The following is a 27,731-nucleotide window of genomic DNA, read 5'->3' as shown; positions in this document are numbered from 1 at the left end:
AAATTAAATGTTTTAAGAGTTACCACTTTATTCCCATCACGATGGCTCCAGGTGTGCCATACCTTTGTAATAAGTAGGACTGTTAGCGCTCTAGTTGTTCTTTAGAACACTCTGGGACATTCTGTCATTGGGCTACATCTGGGTGATATTTGGGCTACATTTGGGCTCTTTTGTCTCTGGTGGCCATTTTGGGAGACTGCATGTCAGAATGTTTTAATGAAATAGAAAAGGATTTGAGAAGTCACTCAAAATGTGCCCTAATTTTTCATTCTACAGCACTAATCATACTTTTTATGGCAAAATATACCCCCTCATGTTGTTTCTTTTTAAATTAAATGTTTTAAGAGTTACCACTTTATTCCAATCAAGATGGCTTCAGGTGTGCCATACCTTTGTAATAAGTAGGACTGTTAGCGCTCTAGTTGTTCTTTAGAACACTCTAGGAGGCTGCAGTAGAACACAAAGGAATCAACTGACAGTCTCTGTCCTTGTTGGATGTACATGTTTTACTGAGAATGTCAGACTTCATTTTCACATGACTGAGAAAGATAATGTGAATTTACAGAAAATATGCTTTCAGTTTAGCTTATAGATCCCCTTCCAAACCACTGTGGGAAAATCATGAGATATTACTTTTCTTTCAAACAATATTCATGATATCACAGCAGAAGGTTTTTTCACATGGTAAAATCACCTTAGAACCCACCACAATTCCTAAAACGAGTATGGTACCATCAACAAATGATTTATAATGTAACTAAAGTCCTAAAACCCTCTATTAACTACAATGCTTTTTAATGAGGTGCTATCTTGTATATTGGTCCCAAGATGGCTGCCAACACTTCTTGGATGAAGTGCTGACAGCCAATCAGATCAGATGTGTGGTTAGGCTCCGCCCAGATATATATCTTTTTTTGAACCTAAATTACTCAAAATCCACTGGAGCACATATATTGAGACCTAGCAAAGGCACATCGGGCTAACAGTCCCTACAATTTTGCCAAGTTTCGTGCAAATCCATTCAGCCGTTCGAGCTAAAAGTGAGGCCAACCGCCCTATGGAAATTAACATGGGAAAAACGCGTTTTGGGACCCCCCTTTTTTCTCGGCCCCCCCTTGATGAAACCCCCCCAAATTGTCAGGGGCTGCTCAGAAACAAAATGTTCCATTTTCCTGAAAATTTCAGCCAATTCCGTCCACAAACGCCAAAGTTATTAGACATAGAATTTTCAAAAATCCCATAGAGAAAAAATCCTAACTATATATACCTACTGGCGACCGCCAGTAGGTAATATATATATATATTAAACACACAAGGTCGCCCTCAAGAAAGGAAGCCGCAAGCAGGTAAGTAATTCAGTTTCTTTATGGAGCCAACCTGCCAGCAAACAGCAACAAGGACATTAACATCAGTTCTCCAGACAGCCAGACGCGTTTCGAGAATCTCCGTTCCCTTTGTCAATGGCTAATTTCCTCTGCATCACTCTAGACGGCATTTGCAGCATACTATATATTCAGGGTCCCGCCCCAGTGGACGTGGCCAAAAGGCATTCTGGTTCCTGTAGTGCAGCGAATGTTTTAACCTTCAGTGAGTCCGTTATCACAGGCAAAGAAAGTAAATTAAAACCCAAGTGGGGCAATGTCAAGTCTCGTACAGCCCCTTGCCCTGCTTTATGGTGTGCTCCGCTGAAACCGCTTCCCGTGTGTGCTGACATCTCATGACACCAGCCGGGTCCGCTCTACGCGGCGTGCTTCCTCTCGCGGCTAGGCAAGCTGCTCAACATTAAACACACAAGGTAGCCCTCAATAAAGGAAGCCACAAGCAGGTAAGTAATTCAGTTTCTTTATGGAGCCAACCTGCCAGCAAACAGCAACGAGGACATTAACATCAGTTCTCCAGGCAGCCAGACGCGTTTCGAAAATCTCCGTTCCCTTTGTCAATGGCTAATTTCCTCTGCATCACTCTAGACGGCATTCGCAGCATACTATATATGCCGTCTAGAGTGATGCAGAGGAAATTAGCCATTGACAAAGGGAACGGAGATTCAGCGTAGCGTGACTTTGGAAATAAGCGCTCACCAGCTGTACCTTTCCGAGCGCGTGTGATGCTTACTACGGTAAAACTTTGAAAATTATTGAACTCACTCGGCTGTGGGGTTTGCCGAGATAGACACGCCACCTGACTACGGGAACCGGATACCAGAAATTAACCCTCTTGCAGCATTTTCATATATATATATATATATATATATATATATATATATAGATATATATATCACTCATGATTCCCCAATAACCTCCACATTCGGTTTGTAACATTGGACTGTTGGACACAGACGAATATAAATTTCTAAGGAAGGATCAGCCACACATTCCATGTATTTATTTCTTACCAAAGTTGCACAAGGATCCCACTAGACCACCAGGGCGTCCGATTGTGTCCTCCAATGGGGGCTTATTAGAAAATACCTTCATCTTTCTAGATCTGTACCTTGCTGAATACGTTCGCAATTTGAACTCTTATTGTAAAGACAGCTCCGACTTTTGAAAAGACTACATGGAATCACGTGGGAAGATGGCTATATAATGATCAGCATGGACATCTGTGCTTTATATACATGTATTGATCAGGAAAAAGGTGTAGCAGCTTGCATGTATTTTCTAAGAAGCAGACATATTGCCCACTGTGACCATAACAAAATGTTAGAGACCATGATGCTATTTTGTTTAAAAGAAAATATATTTCTCTATGAGAAACTGGTGTACCGTCAGCGGTCTGGGACCGCAATGGGAACTTGTTTTGCCCCCAACCTAGCGAACCTGTTCCTAGGCTGGTGGGAGGAACAACAAGTGTGGAGCACTGAATCGGAAATGTATACTGACCACATTGTTATGTGAGTCAGATACATTGATGATTTGTTCCTCATTTGGAACGGCCCCAAAGAATTGGCAAAGGAGTACATTGAGTATCCGGGAATTAATGATTTAAATCTAAAATTCGCATACACAATGAGGGAGACCTACTGTGAGTTCCTAGATATAGCAGTAGAAATTAAATAGAATACAATCACAACTCGCCTGTTCCGCAAACCCACAGCGGGAAATGCAATATTACACTCAGCGAGTCAACATCCCATACCGCTGAAGAATAGCATCCCGTACGGCGAGCTATTAAGAGCTCGCTGCAAATGCAGCACAGACATAGATTTCGAGAGGCAAAAGGAAACAATGATTGGACATTTCCAACAACGAGGCTATTCATCCAAAGTACTAACTAGGGCCCAAGAGAAGGTAGGGACCATTACACATGAGGAAGCTCTGTTTAGAATATCATCAAGCACTGCGAAAAAACAACAATTGTCCATTGATAATACACCACACATCCCCCGCATGATTACCAACTTCAGTAGGTGATCACGAACACTAGAAAAAGTAATGAAAACGCATTGGAATCTGTTGGTAGCGGACCCAATTATTGGGTCACATGTGGGAGTCAAACCCCAGATAACATATCGCAGAGCAAGGTCCCTAAAAGACAAGTTGGTACATAGCTACCCTCAAGAAACAGTTAGAACTAACTGGTTTAGACCCACTGGTTTCAACACCTGTGGGAGCTGCAAGGCAGACCGAAATGGCAAAAATTGTAAAGATTATACAGTAGGGACTGGCCAAAAGAAATCGATCAAGCTCCTGATAAACTGTAACAGCGAGTTTACTGTCTACCTACTGGAGTGTCCTTGTGGCCTCCAGTCCGTAGGCAGTTCAAAACACCCACTAAAGGTACGAATCCTACAACACCTCCGCGCTATTAATAGCAAAGACTTTAACTACCCTATGGCACGACACTACTCTGAGAAACACAATAGCAATAATTCAAGCCTAAGGTTCTTTGGTATCGACAGGGTCCCCAAGCACATACGGGGTGGTGACCGGGAGACGCGTCTAAGAGTTCTTGAGTTGAAACATATCATTAACATAGACAGCAAAATCCAGAGGGGCCTCAACTGTGGGGAGGAAATGTCCTCACATATTGGTACATGAGGAAGGGACAATTCAATATGACTATCTGGAAGTGTGAGATGTGAGGATTCTGTACAAGTGTTGAAAGAAGTTTTTTAATCACATATTTTTTAATAATACACTGGCAATAGAAAATACATGGATCTTGTAGGATATATAAACCACATATGGATATGTCTCACTTACACAATTGTGTAGACATAGAAGGGCAGGCCTGTCAAACTGACATATCCTGCAAGATTATGCCATTGTAAACCCACTGTACCCCCGGATGGGGGATACACTCATTATTATAATTAATATTTATGCACTTTTTGACTATTTGAATAAATAAATAGGCACCTTTGCACTTTATTTTCCTCTTTTCCCCTTTTCTGTTCACCCATCACGATATTGCACTCGTATAACAAAGGGCTACCTATTGAGAAACGCCAGCGCGCATTGTCACTTAGGTAAGCTTGGAAACTTATGATATTGTATGTGAATTGTAAACATGCGAGATGTTCAATGTGGTGCCTAATTAGCAGAATTCTGCATTATTGTGTATGTAATACAACCCGGCAATGCCTAGTAAGGGAGCTCCTGTTGTAACACACAGAGTGTTGTTATGCAAAACATTAGGGTGGCAATATATTAGCGGAATCCTGCTCTATCGTATTTTCTTTAAAATGACATCACTCTGGAATGTTCTGCATGAACTATGATTATACTGTGGTCGGACGAATTATGAGTACGCACTACTAATTTTCTGTATGCATTTATGAACCAATTGATGATATGTGCAGTATATAAATTACCATACTGAGAAACAATATAATATATCATGCGGAAATGATACACTTATCCTAAGCTACCTCATTACAGGTACAGTGTGCCGAATGTTATGTCTTACTACAACATAAACTTCATTGCCCATAATCCCTAGCTGCCATGAACTAGCACCAAACATGAAAATGAATTAAGCGCGCAATTGAAAGAATTAACTAAATTTTATGTTTCCTCTTTAATTAATACATATTAGTACCATGCAATGATTGAAAATTGTAATGTATATGAATTACGTGTCATGTAGAAAAACAATCGTATTTTTTTCATGTCTATTGAGTAAAGGAAGGACTTAAATATACATTGTATCAAAATGGTGGCCACTTGATAAAGGCTTCACGCCGAAACGCGTCGTCTTTGTTTTGAGAGTGCACAGTAAATAAATATTATTGTGCCTGGACCTACCTGGTGTGCCGTTTTTCCTTACAAACCGAATGTGGAGGTTATTGGGAAATCGTGAGTGAAACATAGCGTGGCGACTGCGGCTCCCACGGCACCAGCGTTGCAAGGCTGAGGATCGCTGAATGCAGTGGTGTTTGGAGATACATATATATATATAAATATATCGAAGCAAACTCCTCCACAAGAAAGAGCAGAGGCCTTCAACGGGGGACAGCAAGAAAGCAATTTATTTTCACAGGTTTGGCAAATGCATTTCGGCATAGTGTTGCCTTCCTCAGCGCCCAAGTGTTCAGGAGGCTTCCATCTTAGCAATGATTGAGTCCTGCTGCCTTCTTTATTCATGTGACCAAGGCTCCGCCCCTGATGTTCTTTTCCCATCTGTTGCAGTTCACGGTGTGGTCAAGAACTGCAACTCCCAGAATGCAGCACGCTGCTTCCAGGTAGGTAGTGCATGAAGTATCTAACCCAGTGGTTGGGCGGGACCCAGGATTGCAGTGATAAGGACAGCCCAAATATCCTGCTTGCAGTAAAAACAATGCGCCTCCTTGAGTCCCCACACCGCTTCAGCCCAGAAGTTCAGGTCCAATTTTCAACGGGGGCAGCAGTGTTGATGCACGCCGCCCAGCATGAAGATGAGTATCCTCACATCCACCCCATTCTGTCACCGAACATCGCGGCGGGCACAGGCCATTCCAATCTCTTGGAGTACCAAACAAAGCCAAAGCAAAGCCAGAGGGGTCTGTGCCAACTTGATAAAGCGGAGGCCTCTGTACTGCATCTCTGGCAAACCGCAGAAAATATCGAAGCAAACTTCTCCACATGAAAGAGCAGAGGCCAGCAACGGGGGACAGCGTGGAAGCACTTTATTTTCACAGGTTTGGCGAATGCATTTCGGCATAGTGTTGCCTTCCTCAGCACCCAAGTGTTCAGGAGGCTTCAATCCTAGCAGTGATTGAGTCCTGCTGCCTTCTTTATTCATGTGACCAAGGCTCCGCCCCTGATGTTCTTTTCCCACCTGTTGCAGTTCCCGGTGTGCACAGATATATCTTGTCCCAAATTTTCCAATACTGTTTTCTCTTCTCGCAAAAGGTTATTTGTGGATGCCCACTTTTCAGTCCTCTGCCTGAATTTGAAAAGATCATTGACCATGGCATCCGAGAACACATCTATCGCGTCTGGTGGCATTTGTGGGTTGAAGAGAGATTTGGGTTTAAAAGGACTCTCTTCTCTTTCTTGTTCGATACCCACATTAACAGCTCTTTCTGCCAAATCTTGGTTTGATATACATTCTTCATCTTTTTCTGATCTTAAGCTTTCCAAAAGTTCTACAGCTGGCAGATATGAGCCTATTAGGGAATCTGTGGCCGTCACCCTTGCTGTTGGCCTTTTTGAGTCTTTAATGTGTGTTCCTATTTTAAAATACTTATGCAATTTTAACTTCCGTACAAAGTTAAAGAGATCAATCCTCGTCTGTGTATATTCTAAATGGTTACTAGGGTAAAATGTCAGTACCAGACTCAATACTTTATGTTCAATATCCGTGAGGGGTCTCTCAGTCAGGTTAACCACAGTTAGATTCATTGTTTCTATTGTCTCTTGGTTAATCTCTTGCGGTTGGTCCATCCCGATGTCTTTCCTCTTTCTGCTGCCCCCGGCTCGTCGTGTGTTTTTACGCCTTCTTCTGGGGGCTTGTTCTTTCCCCCCCCGCAGTCAGGATTGTCAGATAATTTGAAACTCGTCGTGAAAAGGAGTCTGGGTTTTTCTACCTTCCATTGCTCTTGCTGCTTGTTCGTCACCTGACTCGTTCTCAGTAAGATGAGATTCTGAGGTCTCTATTCTTTGCGGTATTTGTTTTGTTCTTAAACTCAGCTCTTTTCTTGGGTCGTCAAACTTACGAGCAAAGGTCAGCAGCCTGCCCCGTAAATAATCATTCTCATCTCGTTGGAATTTTTCTTGCTTCCAAATTATTTTTTTTGTTCATATTTCAAAAGTCTTGTCTTCATATGTCCCATTATTTCTTCAATCTTTTTCTTATCCTCCTCTTTGTTGAGTTCCTCTTCCAGTTCCTTGATTTCCCCCATTGTTTTCTTGCGGTCGCTCCAAGCATATCCGATGGTGAGACATTTCGCCAAGAAACAGCGGAGTGATCGGAATCATCTACAGTGTTTTGGTTTAGACCATGTTCCTCCAAGTGTTCGAGGAGGGAACAGACTAAAAAAGTTATGGAGACTTGAATCACGGTATATAATAGACCTCCTTACAAAAACACTGGGGGGATTAAACTGTGGTGAAGAATTAGCTGTACACATAGGAATATGAAATTGGAATTGAAGTATATTTGTGTAAAATGTAATTGCTATCATGAATTGGAAATGGGATGTTCTAAAAGAAAGTTTTAGTCTGAGAAGTAATGAAATGCTAACCAGTTTTTCTGTAATGTGTCAAAGTTGAAATTAATTAGTTGATGAATCATATTAATATGAATAGGTGCCAGAAACAGACAAATATAACATCATTGGTGACAACTTATGGAATCATTGAAAAATTGTTGTACTTTTTAAAACCTGTAAATATTTTAATTGTTCAATTTTAATAGTGACATCAATTCAATGTAACTGTATCCCCTGATTATGTATTTTGTGTCTGTGTGCTTTTTATGATTCGTTATGAATCGAAATAAAGTTGTTTTGACTACTTGACTAATGAAATGCTAACCAGTTTTTCTGTAATGTGTCAAAGTTGAAATTAATTAGTTGATGAATCATATTAATATGAATAGGTGCCTCATGAATTTTGAATTTTTAATCAAAACATGTAGTTTTGTATTTCGTAATTATGAAAATTGAATTTTGGAAAAGAGATTTGTACGCTGATGTTGATTTGCGAAAGAATGTAAAATGTAGAGAAAGAAATATAAAAAAGTTAAAGAAAATAGAAGTTTGACTTTAGGTGATGAATAATCACGGTTTAGAAGGGAAGGGACATATGCCGATCCACGGCGAGATCACATAGTTGTCTTAGGGCCATTTTCAAAAAGCCGATACACGGCTGAAGGAATGTATTATTCATAACAAAAATAGTGATTTTATGAAAATATCTAAAATATTTTGAACATTGGTGATTTAATGACAAATGTGCACCTGAGAAAGTGTAATAGTACACGGGTAGAATTGTTGCTTAGGGCTCGATTCAATTGCAAAGAATGACAGTGCAAATTGAATGTAGAAGTATTGCACACTTCAAAATGGCGCTGCTTTTAGGAATTAGTGCAAGGGTCCTTTCTCTGTTACCGTGAAGGAGAAATGCTTCAAAAACATGTTGATTCTGAAATGTTATTGACATAGAAGAAGGCATTTTGCCGAAACGCGTCTGTTGCTTGTAGTTGGTCAATTGGCAAATCAAGCCTTTTGTTGGATACCCCCGTGAGTGCGGAAATTTCCTTTTTGAACTCAAAGGATTTGGAGCGAGAATATATATATATATATATATTCACAGAAAAAACCATAGGTTATAGTGGATATATAGTTAGGAATTTGCATTTACAAAACCTTGAAAATTCAATGAAAAAACCATTGGTTTTAGGCCATATATAGTTAGGGATTTGCATTTACAAAACCTTTTTTTACTCGCATAAAACCATTGAAATTCCATATATAGTTATAAGCGCTAACTATATATCGCGCACCCGCAATCCACTGCTGATGATGTCACATATTACATCATTCATGACATGGTTAGTGACATCACTGATGACATCACTGATGACAACATCCAGTGACTGTATGTTTCTGTAAAGTAAAAATATGTCTTACATATTGAAGAATGAGTGGATGTATAAGTGTCTGGATGAAGGATTTAGTAGGTGCATGTCTGACTGTATGAGTGAGTGATTAAATGTGTCTCACTGAGTGCATGGGTTAGTGACTAAACTGTCTTAATTTGTGCATCATTATGTCTGTTGTTCTGTAAACTGCTGCATGTGTTGATCAGTAGCTATATGAGTAACTATATGGGTTATTGATTGGTTGCCCAAGTATTTGTATGGGAGACTGAGTGTGTGTGTGGGTGGCTGGGAGGTGTATGACTCTGTGCATAGATGTGTGAGCAGTTGATTCACTAGATGTATGGGTTCAAAAGTGCATGTGGAAACAGCTGTATGGGCGGTTGACTGTGTGCATGAGTGTATTGGTGAATGAATGGATATCTCAGTGCTACATGTCAAAGTAAGTACATATGTAAAACACAGTACATGTGAGAGTTGACATATATAAATAACTGTGCATAAGAGCCAGTGAATGTGTGAGTGGCTGTATGGATCATTGTGAACTTGTATCAGGGATTGTATAAGAGAGTAAAGTAAATATGTGTTAGTATATGTTTGAATAAGTAAGGTGTGTATAACTGTATAGTTGAGAAAATGGAGGTGTGATTGATTTTTGGCATAACTGACTAGGTGTGTGAGTAACTTCATGGATGAGTGACAGTCTGTGACTGTCTGTTTACACTGATTGTATCTAAGGTTATATTAGAGTCTGAAGAGGTTCATGGTATTATCACATGAATGATATCATCAGTGATGTTATCAGTCATGTCAAATGAGATGTTTTCAGTGATGTCATCAGTGATGTCATTTGAGATGTCATCAGTGATGTCATCAGTGATGTCACTAACCATGTCATGAATGATGTAATATGTGACATCATCAGCAGTGGATTGCGGGTGCGCGACATATAGTTAGCGTTTATAACTATATATGGAATTTCAATGGTTTTAAGCGAGTAAAAAAAGGTTTTGTAAATGCAAATCCCTAACTATATATGGCCTAAAACCAATGGTTTTTTCATTGAATTTTCAAGGTTTTGTAAATGCAAATTCCTAACTATATATCCACTATAACCTATGGTTTTTTCTGTGAATTTCATTGGTTTTTTAATAGCAAATATGAAAAGCTTTAAAATGTCAAGTACGTGATAGATAAAAACATTTTCGTATTTATGCACGCTGATGTGCTTTGAACGCTGCCCCCCCCCCCTCCCCTCTTTTCTCTTAGTAGTACTCTCTCTTTGCAGATAGTGAACGGTAGTTAACGCAGGCCTTTGCCCCCGTTGTAATCCGTCGTGCCTGCTTGTCTCTCCATTTGATTGATTGTTATCCAAGCATTTACTGTTTTAGAATTGGTTCTCTTTGGATCATTCTCTATTTACAAACAAGCACAAAGTCGCAATACTCTGTTTAGTCTTTGCAGATAGTGAAAAATCGTGTAAAAAAATAAAAGTAATCGAGCAAAATCAGTAGGCCACTAATTGGATCTCTTTTTGACCTCGCTAAAATAGAAATATTAGGAACAACCCTTCATGAGAAATACGAAAATAGTGAGATGAACTGAGCTCCACACCATGAGGGCTGCAAGACAGCTCGACTCCGTCACCCACCCCGCCCAAAATAACGACAAACCCTATGCAAATATTAAAAATATAGACAACACACCAGCAAAGAAACAGGGTAAAACATTTTATTAAATAACTATTTACATAACTATTTTATACTTTTTATTGCCCGATCCGGCTAGCTCAATCGATCGAGCATGAAACTCATGCACTCTGATAGCAAGCGTTGCTACTGATGCTATGCAGACCAAAACTGGTTTTCAGTTTGTACATTTTTCTAGATTTTTCAATCCAAGGTTGGTTGACTTTGTAGAACGATGGCTTCAGATTTTCAACATACGGTGTGGTGGCGCGGACTGGGAGGGGGCGCTTCGCTCCTGCCCCCTCCCCAAGTAAGTTTTTCATACGTGAAAGTACGTTAATGGTTTTGGTCCCTGAGTTGCTTCAATGTCACTGCCATTCTCAAATGGCATAAGTTCTGGATGTTGGGTGCCATAGTTAAGAGTTCTGAGCAGTGCTTGTAACACTGTCTGAAGCTTATTTCCACCTACTGCAGCTTCACTATTCTCAAAGTAAGTGAGTGTCGTTTGTGGACCTGACTGCATTAGAAAACAATGTGATATGTTACCTTCCTAAACAGCTTGACGGAGGCCCCTGAGGGGCGGTGTGATGGCCATGGACTCGGAGAAGACGCTTGGCTCCGACACCCTCCCCAAGTCTTATAGCACTGGTGTAGCCTGAGATCGCCCCCGACATAAGCGGCCGGCTCCCGGGGTCCGGCGGAACTTTTTGCCTTTTGATGACTCTTCAATTCTGGACCTTGTCCCACAATCCGTTTGACCTGAAGACACGCTGTAGTGGGGCGCCCCTTTACCGTTTCAGTTGCCATTCCGCCCGCTTTTGCTACACTGTGCCTCTTCCGCCATTCTGCTGTTTACCGCCCGCTCTTGCGACTACAGCGTCTCGCTCATCATGTAGTTGAGTTGCTCCCGCTCTTGCGGTGCAGCGATAGGCGGCTGCCACAGGACTCTCAAAATGGCGGCCGGCTCTTCGGTTTTGGACCTGGTCCACTAAAATGGCCCTGGGACACCTTTGAACTCGGACGCTTCCCTGATAGGGCTTGGGTCCCATTCTCGAAAGCGTCCCCTCAGCCGTGAAGATTCTACAAAAGTCTTGGGGGCCTCCGACTCCAGCAGGCTTCTGGTGGGGAGCGGCTGCCATGATTGCTCGTGGAATGGCCACGACGGAGCTACGAGATGGTAGTGCTCTCATGCTGACGCCAGCTTTAGTCTGAAACATCCAGAAACACTTTAGACTACCAATTCGATCAGTTCCGGTAGCGCCCCAACATGACCCGGAAGAGAAGAACTTGCCCTCCCCTCTTTGACTGATGGTTCTTCTTGCCTGTCCCCTCTGTTGTCATTTAACAGAACTTTTTGGACTGCTGAAAGGGGTTGTGTTCCGAACGCTGGTTGGTGGAGACATTTTGACTATATTCTTGACCTACGTTGTCGCGTAATGCGTTATATGACACGCCGCGTTAGCGCACCCGGAAGTGATCCGAGGCGCGGCGCGCAGCGCGTAACGTAAGCATAACAGGTCATGTGACTTGTTAATAAAACTTTTCATTGGTTCATTTTGCTTTTGTTATTTTAATGATGAAAAGCTTGGTCATATGACCTAAAAATTACGCTTTTTATTGTTTTCGAACATTATTTTTTTTAAAACATATATGTTATAATATTCCAGGCTAATGTACTTTCCCGGAAAATTTACAACTGTCCTGCAAGTAAAATATATTCCTTTTTCGAGAAAAAGGGCGTTTCTTCGTTCCATGACGGAGCCGTTGAGTAAAAGAGACTCGGCCTGCTGTCTGAGTCGCCGATACGCCTGATTATCAGATTCTTATCGATCACTTTATGTTGCAGAAATGAAAAACACAACTGCCCTTGACCATTTATCTTTACTGCGTTCCTACATATTATACCTTTTATCCGTCATGTAATTGGACTGCTTTATTTCACTTGCCTTTTACTGATTCGAAAACAGTGACTAAAAGTAAAAACTTTACCAATGTAAATACTACTACCGTGTTTTGTTTTAAAAACCTTTATTGTGAAAATATCAGTATACAAATACGGGCCTATAACCAAGTGGGCCGGCCACGGAGCAAACTGAAATCGTATATGATGAGGAGACATTTACACTGTAGAGGAACGTAACGAGCGGGCCATTAGGTTGCAAGAACAAAGGTGTCTAACAGTTGCGGAATCGGTGGACGTACATTTTGTAATTAAAATACGACAGGGCCACTTACAATAACATTTTCTAGATATACATTTGCGGGCAAGGAGTTACGAGTCCCATTTATACCGGCGCCATTTTGTGCGAGGCCGGGCAGGTCCAAGATATAGTCAAAATGTCTCCACCAACCATCGGCCAGACCAGAACCCCTTTCGGCCCTTTATGCTACAAGATGGTGTCTTCCATTCAGAAAATATTGTTGGCAGCATTTTGAAAGAAAACAGAAACAGCCGTTCTCCTAGTGAGTTTCACATTGTTACATTTAGGAAGAATGTTGAAGAGTAGTATGTGGAAAATCTGAAGCCATTTTTCTACAAACTGTCAATCAGACTTGGATAGAAAAAAAAATCCTGAAGAATGTACAAACTGAAAACCAATTTTTGTCTGTATAGCATCAACAGCAACGCTTGAGTCAGCTTTGTGTCAAGCCGCCATTTTCATTCAATCAATAGCGTCCCCCTGCACACATTCAGGGACCTGGTCGTGTCTTCAGATGAAACGGATTGTAGGAAAAGAAGCAGAAAGGAAAAGGAAAAAAGTTCCGCCGGACCTCGGGAGCCGGCCGCCTATGTCATGTGCGACCTTTGGCCACACCAGGGCAATAGTGAAGCTGCAGCAGGTGCACATAAGCTTCAGACAGTCTTACAAACACTGCTCAGAAATCTCAACTGAGGCACTCAACATCCAGGACTTGCCATTCGGATCTTGGCTGCTTGTGCTGATTCCGACCTATTCACACATCGGTCCACTACTGACATCACCTCATAAGCCAACGGGGCACCCCACGCCGACTTTCGGCGCAGCATTGTAGGATGGCCACACCAGTGCGGCAACTTGCTGGACACCACCTCGGTGCCATCCGGATCTCGGCGCGTTCGAGTCACTGTGCCGGAAGAGTGACCGGAACTCAGCTGAACACGCCGTCTTTCGGCGCAGCATTGTAGGATGGCCACACCAGTGCGGCAATTTGCTGGACACCACCTCGATGCCATCCGGATCTCGGCACGTTCGACTCACTGTACCGCAAGACTGACCGGAACTCAGCTGGACACGCCGTCTTTCGGCGCAGCATTGTAGGATGGCCACACCAGTGCGGCAATTTGCTTGACACCACCTCGGTGCCATCCGGATCTCAGCGCGTTGTGCTGCCTTCGGCCTATTCACACATCGGTCCGCTACTGACGCCGCCTCACGTGCCAACAGGTTTTCTACGCTTTTTGTAGCCCTATGCCGCATAACAGGTCATGTGACTTGTTTATAAAACTTTTCATTGGATCATTTTACTTTTGGTTTCCTAAAGATGGAAGGCTTGGTCATATGACCTAAAAATAACACTTTTCATTGGTTTAGAACATTTTTTTTTCCCAAACGATGAAAGCCCCACCTTGTTTCTGGATCATTCAGACTGAAGCTGGCGTCAGCATGAGAGCACCACCATCTCGTGGCTCCGTCGTGGTCATTCCGCGAGCAATCATGGCAGCCGCTCCCCACCGAAAGCCTGCGGGAGTCGGGGGCCCCCAAGACTTTTGTAGAATCTTCACGGCTGAGGGGACGTTTTTCGAGAATGGAGCCCAAGCCCTAGCAGGCAAGCGTCCGAGTTCCAAGGTGTCCCAGGGCCATTTCAGTGGACCAGGCCCAAAACCGAAGAGCCGTCCGCCATTTTAAGAGTCATGTGGCAGGCGCCTATCGCTGCACTGCAAGAGTGGGAGCAACTCAACAACATGGTGAGCGAGACGCTGTAGCCGCAAGAGCGGGCGCAACTCAGCTGGATGGCCGCCACCTGGGGAGGCCCGTTCACGCCGCCTCCCCCACGCGCCCCCCCCCCCCCCCCCGGGCCGCCGCACGCAAATTTTCGGAGCAGCATTGTAGGATACCAAAACCAGTGCGGCAGTTTACTGACATCACCTGGGTGCCATCAACATCTCAGCGTGTTCTGCTGCCTTGGGACTATTCGCACAACAGACCGCTACTGACGAGACCTCCCCCCGCACCACCCGGGACGCCCCACGGCAATTTTCGGAGCAGCATTGTAGGATACCAAAACCAGTGCGGCACCCAGGCGACATCACCTGGGTGCCGTCCAGAACTCTGCACGTTGTGCTGCCTTGGGACTATTCGCACAAAAGACAGCTTCTGACCATTGTTGCTTTTTTGGGTGAAAAATGTTTAAATGTTTTTACAGTTTTTGTTCCGTTCATTATAGTTAAATGTTAATAAAGTTTTAAAATCTAACTTTGTTGGAGTGCTATATATGTTTAAAAAATCGGGTGAATGGGGCCTTGAATCGGATTATTGTCATGTGTGGGCTTTGCAAGTGTACTGCTACAAGATCGGACATTTCAAACTCAAATGCACGTTCTTTTTCTTACCTTTCCGAAGCATGGAGCGCAATAGCAGGCAGAGAAAGGGTGATGCACGTGTTGAACACTGCCTGGCCTGGCAAGTTGCTGGCAGTGCCCCCCCCGCCCGCTCCTGAAAGAGGGCACACACACACCGCCGCCCCGAGTACTTCATAAATCTTTAAAAGACCATGCGCTTGTTCATGAGGCTTAAATGGTTTATCACCCCTTCTAGAACCCCTGCATCGACCCTCTGACGTTTCCTGGAAGAATTAGCACGTAACACAATACCAAGCCCTGTCAGCTGAAACCCCCGAGAAATCATGGGGCATATTATCAAGGGGGGTTATTTCCGCTTTTTTGGCTTTAAAAGCCAAAAAAAAAAGAGATAAAATTATCTCCCTATTACCAAGCTGTCGCTAACACCAGTTAGTGACAGCTAAAAGGAGATAGCGACCATCTTGGGCCCCGCTTTGCATATCAGTGATATTTATCACTAATGACATGCAAAGTGGGCGTGCCAAGATTTTAGCGACTGGAAACAGTCCCTAACCATCGCTATCTCCTATTACCAACTTTTGGAGATATTCGCGCTAAGCGCGAATATCTCCAAAACCTAACACCTGCCCTGAGCAGTTTTAGCCATGTTATCCAATGGGAAGTGGATAACATGGCTAAGAGCATTTGCTGGATAATGCATGAATATCGCTGACTTTTCAACGATATTCATGCATTGCGGCCGTTTTTTATCGCATTTGCGATAAACCTTTCTAATAGCGAGGTTTATGTGCGATAAAATTCGCCGATGTGCGGCGATAATTTTTGTCTCTAAACAAGTTAGAGACAAAAATTATCGCTAGTTGTTGGTAATATGCCCCCGGGTTTTTGCTTGCAGGAATCGGGAGGCGGGAGACTAGCACTGAAATCAGTAGTCTCACGCCTGAATCGGGAAGGTTGGCATGTCTGGATACTCTACAGCTGGGGCCATAAACTACATCCGCAGGGCTAGGTGATAGCCTAGGTCCGGCCTGGACAATCGGACACAGAGGAAGAGGAGTGTCAGAGGGTGCGGTAGTGAATAGGGTGAAAGGGAGGTGTCGGGCGGGCACAGGGTGTGATTCTCAGAGAAGAGCAGCGCAGATGGGGGGAAGTATATGGCCCATGCATGAGAGAAAGAGCGGGGTGACCAGTGCGTGGGGGAGATGCTTGCAAGGGTGGGGAGCCATGCTGAGGATCGGCGGCATGCAGAGAGTGGCCCTGGTCAAGGCATCTAAAATGGCTGCCGTGCACGACAAAATTGTGGCATTGGACAAAAATGCAAGATGGCGCAGACAATGTTTATCAATAAGGATTCATTTATAACAAAATATTTACTCGCAGTGACAAAATGGTGGTCAACACTTCCTGATTTCCATCGAATCGAACGTTAACAAACGTGACGCAGCAAAAAAAAAAAAAAAAGCTCACGCACAGAGCAGTTTTTAGCCGTGTTATCCAATGGAAGGTGGATAACATGGCTAAGAGCATTTGCTGGATAATGCATGAATATCGCTGACTTTTCAGCGATATTCATGCATTGTGGCCGATGTGCGGCGATAATTTTTGTCTCTAAACATTTAAAACGAAGCACAAAATGGCGAATTCCCGTTTCGCCACCAGTTTGCGGCCCAGTTTGCGGCCCGTGAAGCGCTTCTACCGTGAAAAATCATTTTTTTTTTATTTTCCCCACGGGACCCTTTAATAACCCCAACAACATTCCTAGGGGGTCAAGAGGGGTATACCTTGCCCCTTTCAATAAATTCCCCCTTCGTTTTTCACCTCTTCTTCTCTCTCGATCCTACCGAGAGATAAGATGGTGGCCGCTCCGGACTGTTTAGAATGTTGACAGACACCGGAGAGCCAATCAGCTTTCTGTTATCCAATGGAAGGTGGATAACATGGCTAAGAGCATTTGCTGGATAATGCATGAATATCGCTGACTTTTCAGCGATATTCATGCATTGTGGCCAATGTGCGGCGATAATTTTTGTCTCTAAACAATTAAAACGAAGCACAAAATGGCGAATTCCCGTTTCGCTACCAGTTTGCGGCCCAGTTTGCGGCCCGTGAAGCGCTTCTACCGTGAAAAATCATTTTTTTTTTATTTTCCCCACGGGACCCTTTAATAACCCCAACAACATTCCTAGGGGGTCAAGAGGGGTATACCTTGCCCCCTTTCATTAAATTCCCCCTTCGTTTTTCACCTCTTCTTCTCTCTCGATCCTACCGAGAGATAAGATGGCGGCCGCTCCAGACTGTTTAGAATGTTGACAGACACCGGAGAGCCAATCAGCTTTCTGCGCGCAAAGTTCCGTTTCGCGAAAAGTAAGCGGACCGGATCGCTGCCCGGAGCGCTGTTACAGATATATATCTTGTTTTGAACGTTAATTTCTCAAAAACTACTGGAGCACATATATTGAGACCTAGCAAAGGCACATCGGGCTAACAGTCCCTACAATTTTGCCAAGTTTCGTGAAAATCCATTCAGCCGTTCGGGCTAAAAGTGAGTCCAACCGCCCTATGGAAATTAACATGGGAAAAACGCGTTTTGGGACCCCCCTTTTTTCTCGGCCCCCCCTTGACGACCCCCCCCAAATTTCCAGGAGCTGCTCAGAAACGAAATGTGCCATTTTCCTGAAAATTTCAGCGGATTCCGTCCACAAACGCCAAAGTTATTAGACATAGAATTTTCAAAAATGCCATAGGGAAAAAATCCTAACTATATATACCTACTGGCGACCGCCAGTAGGTAATATATATATGTATATATATAGATGATATATGTTTATATATGTATGTATATATATATATTCACTGAAAAAACCATAGGTTATAGACCATATATAGTTAGGAATTAGCATTTACAAAACCTTGAAAATTCACAGAAAAAACCATAGGTTATAGACCATATATAGTTAGGAATTAGCATTTACAAAACCTTGAAAATTCACTGAAAAAACCATAGGTTATAGACCTTATATAGTTAGGAATTCGCATTTACAAAACCTTATTTTACTCACACAAAACCATTGAAATTCCATATATAGTTAGTTGCACTAACTATATATCGCGCACCCGCAATCCACTGCTGATGATGTCACATATTACATTATTCATGACATGGTCAGTGACATCACTGATGACATCTCAAATGACATCACTGATGACATCACTGATGACATCTCATTTGACATTACTGATCACATCACTGATGATATCATTGATGTGATAATACGATGAACCTCTTCAGACTCTAATATAACCTTAGATACAATCAGTGTAAACAGACACTCACAGACTGTCACTCATCCATGGAGTTACTCACACACCTAGTCAGTCATGCAAAGAATCAATCACACCTCCATTTCCTCAACTATACAGTTATACAAACTTTACTTATTCAAACATATACTAACACATATTTACTCTCTTATACAATCCCTGATACAAGTTCACAATGATCCATACAGCCACTCACACATTCACTGGCTCTTATGCACAGTTATTTATATATGTCAACTCTCACATGTACTGTGTTTTACATATGTACTTACTTTGACATGTAGCACTGAGATATCCATTCACTCACCAATACACTCATGCACACAGTCAACCGCCCATACAGCTGTTTCCACATGCACTTTTGAAACCATACATCTAGTGAATCAACTGCTCACACATCTATGCACAGAGTCATACACCTCCCAGCCACCCACACACACACTCAGTCTCCCATACAAATACTTGGGCAACCAATCAATAACCCATATAGTTACTCATATAGCTACTTATCAACACATGCAACAGTTTACAGAACAACAGACATAATGATGCACAAATTAAGACAGTTTAGTCACTAATCCATGCACTCAGTGAGACACATTTAATCACTCACTCATACAGTCAGTCATGCACCTACTAAATCCTTCATCCAGACACTTATACATCCACTCATTCTTCAATATGTAAGACATATTTTAACTTTACAGAAACATACAGTCACTGGATGTTGTCATCAGTGATGTCATCAGTGATGTCATTTGAGATGTCATCAGTGATGTCATCAGTGATGTCACTGACCATGTCATGAATGATGTAATATGTGACATCATCAGCAGTGGATTGCGGGTGCGCGATATATAGTTAGTGCAACTAACTATATATGGAATTTCAATGGTTTTGTGTGAGTAAAATAAGGTTTTGTAAATGCGAATTCCTAACTATATATGGTCTATAACCTATGGTTTTTTCAGTGAATTTTCAAGGTTTTGTAAATGCTAATTCCTAACTATATATGGTCTATAACCTATGGTTTTTTCTGTGAATTTTCAAGGTTTTGTAAATGCTAATTCCTAACTATATATGGTCTATAACCTATGTTTTTTTCAGTGAATATATATATATACATACATATATAAACATATATCATCTGTATATCTATATAAATACAAACTTAAATGCATGCATACATATACTTATATGCATACAGATGCATGTTATTTACATGAAAGTTGAAAAAACACTAATAAAAGCAAAGCTAAAAAGCCACCTCATTACAAACAGAATGGCTTTAACTTAAACGAGGGCGAGATCTATTGCATTTTCAATGCTTGTTTACTTTGGTTCCATCAAGAAGGCATTCAGATGTGTCACACATTTGCCATAAATTCTGAATGTTAGCACTCTAGTTGCACATTAGATCACTGTAGTAAAGCTACTGCTCACCAGGGACGTCTGCTGCTGGTATTCAAAGTGCATGTTTCAGTCTGCATGTCAGAATTTTTTTAATGAAATAGAAGAGGATTTGAGAAGTCACTCAAAATGATCCCTAATTTTTCTTTCTGAAGCACTAATCATACTTTCTATGGCAAAATTAACCCCCTCATGTTGTTCCTTTTTAAATTTAGTGTTTTCAGACTTACCACTTCATTCCAATCAAGATGGCTTCTGGTGTGCCATACTTTTGTCATAAGTAAGACTGTTAGCGCTCTAGTTGTTCTTTAGAACACTCTGGGACATTCTGTCATTGGGCTATACTTGGGGTACATCTGGGTGATATTTGGGCTACATTTAGGCTCTTTTGTCTCTGGTGGCCATCTTGGGAGACTGTATGTCAGAATTGTTTTATGAAATTGAAGAGGGTTTGAGAAGTCACTCAAAATGTGCCCTAATTTTTCTTTCTGCAGCACTAATCATAATTCATATGGCACAATATACCCCCTCATTTTGTTCCTTTTTAAATTAAATGTTTTAAGAGTTACCACTTTATTCCAATCAAGATGGCTTCAGGTGTGCCATACCTTTGTAATAAGTAGGACTGTTAGCGCTCTAGTTGTTCTTTAGAACACTCTGGGACATTCTGTCATTGGGCTATACTTGGGCTACATCTGGGTGATATTTGGGCTACATTTGGGCTCTTTTGTCTCTGGTGGCCATTTTGGGAGACTGCATGTCAGAATTTTTTTAATGAAATAGAAGAGGATTTGAAAAGTCACTCAAAATGTGCCCTAATTTTTTCTTTCTGCAGCACTAATAATACCTTCTATTGCATAATATACCCCCTCATTTTGTTCCTTTTTAAATTAAATGTTTTAAGAGTTACCACTTTATTCCCATCACGATGGCTCCAGGTCTGCTATACCTTTGTAATACGTAGGACTGTTAGCGCTCTAGTTGTTCTTTAGAACACTTTAGGAGGCTGCAGTAGAGCACAAAGGAATCAACTGACAGTTTCTGTCCTTGTTGGATGTACATGTTTTACTGAGAATGTCAGACTTCATTTTCACATGACTGAGAAATATAATGTGAATTTACAGAAAATATGCTTTCAGTTTAGCTTATAGATCCCCTTCCAAACCACTGTGGGAAAATCATGAGATATTAGTTTTCTTTCAAACAATATTCATGATATCACAGCAGAAGGTTTTTTCACATGGTAAAATCACCTTAGAACCCACCACAATTCCTAAAAAGAGTATGGTACCATCAACAAATGATTTATAATGTAACTAAAGTCCTAAAACCCTCTATTAACTACAATGCTTTTTAATGAGGTGCTATCATGTATATTGGTCCCAAGATGGCTGCCAACACTTCTTGGATGAAGTGCTGACAGCCAATCAGATCAGATGTGTGGTTAGGCTCCGCCCAGATATATATCTTTTTTTGAACCTAAATTACTCAAAATCCACTGGAGCACATATATTGAGACCTAGCAAAGGCACATCGGGCTAACAGTCCCTACAATTTTGCCAAGTTTCGTGCAAATCCATTCAGCCGTTCGAGCTAAAAGTGAGGCCAACCGCCCTATGGAAATTAACATGGGAAAAACGCGTTTTGGGACCCCCCTTTTTTCTCGGCCCCCCCCTTGATGAAACCCCCCCCAAATTGTCAGGGGCTGCTCAGAAACAAAATGTTCCATTTTCCTGAAAATGTCAGCCAATTCCGTCCACAAACGCCACAGTTATTAGACATAGAATTTTCAAAAATCCCATAGAGAAAAAATCCTAACTATATATACCTACTGGCGACCGCCAGTAGGTAATATAAATATATATATATATATATATATATATATATATATATATATATATATATATATATATATATATATATATTACCTACTGGCGGTCGCCAGTAGGTAGTTATAGTTAGGATTTTTTTCAATGTTAAATCTGAAAATTCTATTTGGAATAACTTTGGCGCCGGTTGAAGAATCTGCCTGAAAATTTCCTCAAAATGGCCTCATTGAGTTCCGGTCCTTCCCTGAAAGTTTGGGGGGGATGCGTCAAGCGGGGGCCAAGATAAAAGGGGGGTCCCAAAACGCGTTTTCCCCATGTTAATTTCAATAGGGCGGTCGATTTCACTTTTAGCTCGAACGGCTGAATGGATTTCCGCCAAACTTGGCAAAATTGTAGGGACTGGTAGCTGATGTGCCTTTACTATGTCTCAAGATATGTGCTCCAGTGGATTTTGAGTAATTTAGGTTCAAAAAAATATATATATCTATGGCCGCGCCCCGGTATGCGCTCCGGGGAGCGCTCCGGGCGTGCTACTCGACTTGCGCAAGGAAAGCTGATTGGCTCTCAGGTGTCTGTAAACATTCCAAACGGTCCGGAGCGGCCGCCATCTTGTGTCTCGGTATGATCGAGACACAAGAGGTGGCCAAAACAAAGGGGGAAAAGACCATTAGGGGGCAGAGTAGACCCCCCTGACCCCCTAGTTTTCATGTGGGGGCTATAAAAGGGCCCCGCGGGGCAAAAAAAAAAAGATTTATTTTTTTCGATTTGCGCAGGGAAGCACCCGGTACGCGCACCGGGGAGCGCACCGGTGAGAATAGAGAATGGCAGAGTTTAATGTAAGCCATTTTATATAAATGGGAGGTAGTTCTGAAAAGAACTGGGTTTTTTTTCTTTTTGTTGTTTTTTTTTTTTTTTGAATTTTTTTAACTTTTTATGGTTTTTCTGAACAGTTTTATATTTTGTTTGTATTTTCTTGGGGGAGCAACAAAAAACAGGGAATTGTAAATAGCTCAACTGGAGCAAAAAAAATTGTGCAAAAAATTAGTTTTTTTTCGGGCACTTATGGTTCTCCCCAGCACAGATGATAAGTTTAACACTTTGCTCACATAGCAAATTAACTTACCACAATATCTGCACATGATTTTAAAATCATTAAATTTGGGTTGAATGATAGACATTGTCTCTGTTGCCTCTGAACCCGATGGAGTTGGTTCTTTTGATGTTGAGGGTCTAGATGATGATGGGGGTAGCTTACTGCAGAGGTCCCTTACCTCTCCAGCAGAATAGTTGATTGGGTGCCAACGGATCATGTGCCGAATCATGGTATGATTCCCGAAGGAATATTTTTTGTTAGGGTTCCCCCTGGACAGCTCTGCATCACAAATCAAACAAGTCACCTTCGCAGCGTTGACTTTTTTGAAACCCCTTGGGATTTTGTAGAACTGCCTTACGAAGTGCTCTTTAGGTTTGTAGGGCTGATGAACTTCTTGCAGGAACTGCCTTGAGCGTTCCTCCTCTTCCTCCTCCTCCTCCTCCTCCTCTTCTTCTTGACCACCAATGTGATCTTCTGGTGGTCTTTTTGATGGTGGTGGTGGTGGTGTCGTAATTTGACAATGGCTGGGTTAGCGCTTAGCTTTGCTACACGTTATTTCCCTTAACTTGGCCTTATTCGAAAACGCCATTTTGTATGCTACAGCGGCCATTTTAGGGAATGAGCGGCCTCGTGGTCAGCATGCCCTTTAGTCCTTTGTCCGTGCCACTGACCACTCGAGTTTGCCCAGCAACAGGCTATTATTAGTAACGGTCAAGCCTGTACATGCGCAGTTCCAACTGACCAGTCACCCCTCAGGAATGTTCCGCCAAAACTGACCAGTGGAGTTGTAACCCCTCCCATGAGTTGGCTGTGCTCCAAAAATGACCATATATGTACCTAAACTCTGTAACCTTGTACCGCCTACTTTTTATTACCTGTAAATTGTATAAAAGAAGGACTCACACCAACGTTCGGTGTGATACTTCTTGCATTGCTGTAGGAATGTACCACCACCCCATGGGGTCTTAATAAACTTGTCTTTTGTACTTCTCAGTTTCCGTGCCAACAGTTCTTTTGGTGTAAGTGGGTATCTCTGCGGGGCATGTAGGCCTTGGGAACCCAATACCACAAATTGGCGACCACGAAGGGACTCATCGGCGATTCGGATGCCCGAAGGAGAGGTCGTGACGAAGGATTGGAAACTCTCCATGGACGCGTACGCTGCCACTGAGTGACCCGAGTCTTGGCACCCACGGTGTTTACTTCCCTTCCTTCTGATCTGACCTTCCAGGTGGCGCCGGTCTCCGACTGAGATCCTGATCGTCTGCGTTGCTGTACAGTGCCCGTTTGGCTGATTCGATTAAAGACCTTGGCAGTTGGAATCTGGATATTTGAGATTTGGGTAAGATTTGTGATCGGTAAGGTAGTCTATGGACGCTTACCGAAGTTCTATGATTGTGACTATGATTTGAGTTAGCTAACATTTTGACTTTGTGAACTTTGAATACATATGTGTAGTGCACTTCACATAGGCAGGCATGTAGAGATGTTTCTCTAATTTTGTTTGTACTCTGAGCGGCACAATTGTGTGAAGTACTGTAAGTGCCATTTTTATGGTATCACGTTTTCGTGGTACTTTTTGAACATGCCTGTTTTCAGCACACTCCGAGGGATGTGCTGTCTTGGAAATGGTACCACAATTAGGTTAGCGGAATTTCAACCGGCTCCCCCAGAGGGAACTCCCAATCGTGAGATGTATGTGAAATTCGGCCTTCCCCCTATACTGTACAGTAAATTATGGCATAAATACACTAGAACCGATCCTGAGTTGCAATGGCCACTACATGGGTCGTTTGATTTGCGAAAGGTTCAGTTTGTGGAGCAATGTTTGTTTCAGCGTAGGTCTAGACAGGATATGTTTGATTGTGTGTGAATGTGGGAGAAAGCAGTGCGTGAACGTATGAAGCGTGAAGTTGCCTTGGCGGACAAAGAGCAGCGCAAGGCTGCTCGAGATAAAGCTTTACAGCTTGAGGAAAAGGAGGCGCAGGAAAAGAAAGAAAGGGAAGCACGGGAACGTAATTTGCAAACGACTGGTCAATTTCCTATTCGACGACCGCTTTATCCTGTCCTTAATAATGAAATTGATGATTTTTCGTTATTAGATCGATCTCCGCCTCCGTACGTTCAGCCTACGGCTCCGACTGAAGATTCTGGTGATGAAGAGCAGGATAAGTCGGATAAGACGGATAAGTCGAGTGTCAGGTTATCTGCGGAGAGAGCCGCGGATTTGCGTAGTTATGCTAGAAAATTAAATTTGAATCATATAACTGTGTCAGATGTTGTAACCGAAAGGAGTAAATGGACAGAACGAGAATTGATGTGTTTTTTGAATACTTTTGCACATGAAGTTGTTACTCGATTTCGTAAATATTCAGAGACGTTAGAACCGAAGGCAGTGTCAGTCCATCGTGAGAATTTGGATAAAGGTTTATTTGTTCTTGCAGATGTCGATGGCCTTTTCAAACAACTGCTCCAGCTACGGGATGAGGCGTCCAGGTTGCGGGAAGAAGGGAAAAAAGATAAGGAGTCCGTGCCGGGGTCGACGGAGCAGTCCAAACAGTGTTCTATCCTGGGTTCAGATAAGAATTTTAAAGTGCATGTTATGCCTATGCGTGAAGCTGCACCTTTGTATGTTCCCCCTAAAGGGGCCGGTACGGATGAGGATAAAACATCGGCAAATGCAAAGGGGTATTTTATATATAATTGAGTGTATACGCCTTGGAATAGAGCAGATGTTATGGCACTAAAAAACGCTTTACCTGACCTTCGTAAAAATCCAGCCGCATTCTATGAAGGGGTGGAAGGGGCCATTTCCTCTTGTGTTATGACTCTTGTTGATATAGATCTCTTCTTTGGGTTAATTCTTCCGCCTGATATGTGGAGGTCGATTCGTAAAACTAATGATCAAACAACTTGGAAGGAGATAAGCCAGGCTGACTTAGACAGGGAACCTGCATGCAAACCATGTGATTTAATTTTAGACCTTCCAGCAGCTATTTTGAACAAACTAAAAATGCTTGTTCCTTCTAAAAAGATCGATTGGACTATGTTAGCTTCGTGCAAACAAAAGCCAGATGAATCAGTATCAGATTTCTTTACGCGTTTCAAGGAAGCGTTTCATGATTACAGTGGTCAATCGTTAACAGATGATACGGGTAGGCATCTGTTTGTTGATAAGTACGTGGCCAATCTCCTACCGGAGATCGCAAAGCAGTTAAAAACGAGTGAAAGTTCCTGGACCACGGCGACCCCTGCGTCTTTGTTAACAATGGCTCAGTATTACGAGCGGCAGGAATTAGAGGCTAAAGAAAGTGTAGATAAGAAAAAGAAGGAATTGAAAACGAAGGTGATGTTGGCGCAGGTTCGCGGTGCACAATCTAGAGGAAATGATAGAGGCAGGCGAGGGGGGGGTAATGCGTCGTACGGTCGTTCTGACATTGCTGAGGACCAATGTGCATATTGTAAAGAGTTTGGGCATTGGGCTGAAGATTGTCCGGTACTTCGTGAGCAACGTAGTCAGCGTGGTCGAGGAGGTGGAAGGCCGAGGAATAATTATTCAGGAGTGAGAGGTGGCGGAAGTGATCGTGGTAGGTTTGAAACGAGGGGCCGTGGTCAGGATGAACGAAATACTTTTGATAGACGAAACCAATATCAGATATCGGAGGGTGAGAATGTTGAGCATCAGGATTATGTGCATGCATAGGACTGCGTAGGATGGGGTACGGAATCAGTTGAAGTGCCAGTAGATCAAAGAGGTCCATATGTATCAGCAGGCATTTTGGGTTCTACTGATCAGTTTTTAGTTGACACAGGAGCTACTCGTAGTGCTTTGTCCAAAAACTTGGTTCCCAGGGCTCCCCTGTCTGGCGAAACGATAACATGTATAGGGTTTGATGGCACACCCTCTCCTAGCCCATTATCACAACCTCTTGCACTTTGCATTGACAAATTTTTCAGCTTTTGTCCATTCTTGTTGTCACCTCACACTCCAGATAACATTATGGGCATTGATTTGCTCAAATACTTTCGAGCAACGATACGCTGCGCTCCTGAAGGAGTGCAGGTTATTTTGAATGATAATTACCCAGATTCAGACAGATTTTGTACAATGAAGGAAATTGAAGCATTAGCCTCTCTCCCACACACGTTGTGGGCGACCTCAGATACGGATGTGGGACAGATGCTTATTCCACCTATTAGAATTACTGTCAAGGAGGGAGTACTTTTGCCACGTGTACCACAGTATAAGATCTCTAGGGAAGGTGAAATTGCTCTGACGCACATTGTTCAGGATTTGATCATTGCAGGAGTAGTGGAGGAAGTTCCCTACAATGTTTGTAATAGCCCTATTCTTCCGATCCTTAAGAAAGACACTGACGACAAAGTCTATCGATTTATTATTGATTTGAAAGAAATTAACAAAATTGTCATCCCTCAATACCCGGTGGTGTCTGATATCACGACATTGCTTACATTGGTCCCTCCAACAGCTACGACCTTTTCTGTCATTGATCTTAAAAACGCATTCTTTTCCATTCCCATCCATCCCGACAGCAGATACTTATTTGGTTTCACGTTAAATAATAAATCGTACAGATTTTGTCGTGTTCCCCAAGGTTACACTGAAAGTCCTAGCATCTATAGTCAGGCTTTGAAAAGACAGCTTGACTCTTTTGAATTGCAATCCGGTGTAGCCCTTATACAGTATGTTGATGACCTCTTGTTGGCTGCAGACACTTATGCGCAATGTGAGGAGAGTACACTTGCTTTGCTTTCCTTTTTGGCTCAGAACAATCATAAAG

This window comes from Lissotriton vulgaris, chromosome 3_1 (genome assembly GCF_964263255.1).
Source record: "Lissotriton vulgaris chromosome 3_1, aLisVul1.2, whole genome shotgun sequence".
NCBI lineage: Eukaryota > Metazoa > Chordata > Amphibia > Caudata > Salamandridae > Lissotriton > Lissotriton vulgaris.
Note: the sequence above shows the minus strand (reverse complement) of the source record.